Source organism: Hyperolius riggenbachi, chromosome 10 (genome assembly GCF_040937935.1).
Source record: "Hyperolius riggenbachi isolate aHypRig1 chromosome 10, aHypRig1.pri, whole genome shotgun sequence".
NCBI lineage: Eukaryota > Metazoa > Chordata > Amphibia > Anura > Hyperoliidae > Hyperolius > Hyperolius riggenbachi.
Window position 1 is genome coordinate 214814929 of NC_090655.1, and position 2185 is coordinate 214817113.

At 45.8% G+C, this 2185-nt stretch overlaps 1 protein-coding gene across 1 annotated transcript in view; it reads right to left on the minus strand.

Moving 5' to 3' along the window:
* Nucleotides 1–2053: 2053 nt before the first annotated feature.
* Nucleotides 2054–2185, minus strand: part of LOC137536310 (histone H4) — a 695-nt gene continuing 563 nt past the window's right edge. Inside the window, exon 1 of the mRNA XM_068258445.1 lies at nt 2054–2185. This exon is cut by the window's right edge and continues 563 nt beyond it. The gene's annotated coding sequence lies outside the window, so the exon portion shown is untranslated.

Genomic DNA, 2185 nt, shown 5'->3' on the forward strand with positions numbered 1-2185 from the left:
CAGTAAGAGTAAGTAGTAACAGTAAGTAGAACTAACTAATTACAATAATCAATCAGCGATCAGAAGGAAATGGAGTGTGGGTGTGTGTACACTCAGACAGTGAGTGCACGCACGCAGGAGCTAGTAGCCTATGAACACAGTGACTGAGTGTCCTAGACTCCTAGTACAGTAAGAGTAAGTAGTAACAGTAAGTAGAACTAACTAATTACAATAATCAATCAGCGATCAGAAGGAAATGGAGTGTGGGTGTGTGTACACTCAGACAGTGAGTGCACGCACGCAGGAGCTAGTAGCCTATGAACACAGTGACTGAGTGTCCTAGACTCCTAGTACAGTAAGAGTAAGTAGTAACAGTAAGTAGAACTAACTAATTACAATAATCAATCAGCGATCAGAAGGAAATGGAGTGTGGGTGTGTGTACACTCAGACAGTGAGTGCACGCACGCAGGAGCTAGTAGCCTATGAACACAGTGACTGAGTGTCCTAGACTCCTAGTACAGTAAGAGTAAGTAGTAACAGTAAGTAGAACTAACTAATTACAATAATCAATCAGCGATCAGAAGGAAATAGAGTGTGGGTGGTGTGTGTACACTCAGACAGTGAGTGCACGCACGCAGGAGCTAGTAGCCTATGGACAGTGACTGAGTGTCCTAGACTCCTAGTACAGTAAGAGTAAGTAGTAACAGTAAGTACAACTAACTAATTACGATAATCAATCAGCGATCAGAAGGAAATGGAGTGTGGGTGTGTGTACACTCAGACAGTGAGTGCACGCACGCAGGAGCTAGTAGCCTATGAACACAGTGACTGAGTGTCCTAGACTCCTAGTACAGTAAGAGTAAGTAGTAACAGTAAGTAGAACTAACTAATTACGATAATCAATCAGCGATCAGAAGGAAATAGAGTGTGTGTTGTGTGTGTACACTCAGACAGTGAGTGCAGTGCGCACACGCAGGAGCTAGTAGCCTATATGAACAGTGACAGTGAGTGTCCCTACGGGTACAGTAAGAGTAAGTAGTAATAAGTAAGTACAACTAACTAACAATAATCTATCAGTAATCAGAAGGAAATAGAGTGTGTGTACACACAGACAGTGAGTGAGTGCACACACGCAGGAGCTAGCTAGTAGCCTATAAACAGTGACAGTCAGTGAGTGTCCTACTCCTAGTACAGTATAACTACAATACTATTAGTAAAGGACAGCAGAAATACTGGTATAGATGAGAGAAATAAACAGAGGACAGCTGCCCACAGAGGCAAGGCCCCCCTGAGGCCTAAACCTGTAAGCTTGCAGCAGCTGCCTGTCTCTAATGTAACACACAAGCTACTAACTCAAATACAATGTCTATCTAACTAACAACAATATAGGTGTATATGGCAGGTGTAGGTGAGCAAAAACGCTAGGTAAATGATCACAATAGAGCACTTGCTAAGCCAAAGCACAAAGGAGCAACTCTCTCTCTGTACAAGTCTCAGGCAAGCATGGAGAAACGGAACATGGCGGCCGCTATTTATAGGGTAGGGGCTGGCCAGGGTCCCCCTCTGTGATTGGCTGCCGTCAGAGGGCCTGGGAGCCCTCTGATTGGCTCTAAGGACATCAATCTGGGCTATGACGCTATTCGAGCTCGGTACCGAGCTCGAATAGCGCCGGGTTGCTCGAATAGCTCGAATAGTGAATGGGCTATTCGAGTGTACTCGGATAGCCCATTCGAATAGCTCCAGCTATTCGGAGCTCGAATACCGAGCTCGAATAGCTGAAAAAGAGCTCGAATATTCGAGCTACTCGAATATTCGAGCTCTGCTGAGCACCACTGATTACGTGCAAACAAACATTTCTGCTCGTCCCTCCTCCCTTCTCTGTCCACTCCCTGCCCATCTTCTCCCCTTCTCTGTGTGTCCACCCCCCTCCCCTTCTCCTGTCCTGTTAGTCATCTCACCCCCGAATTCTTCCCTTGTAAAATGATCCCAGATTCGGATCAAAGATCAAGATCTTTTCAATGATCCGATTCGAATCATCCAGATCATTGAAAAGATCCGAACATCACATCTTAGGGGTAGTCCCATGCTGGATCTGTAGCTTGGAGGGCTGCTTGATGGAGTGCAAGTGGCCTAGCCCCTGGGAAGATATAAGTTACAGGCAGAAGACTCCAGGATGGTTAACTGGGGGAGTATGGAGGCAGCAGC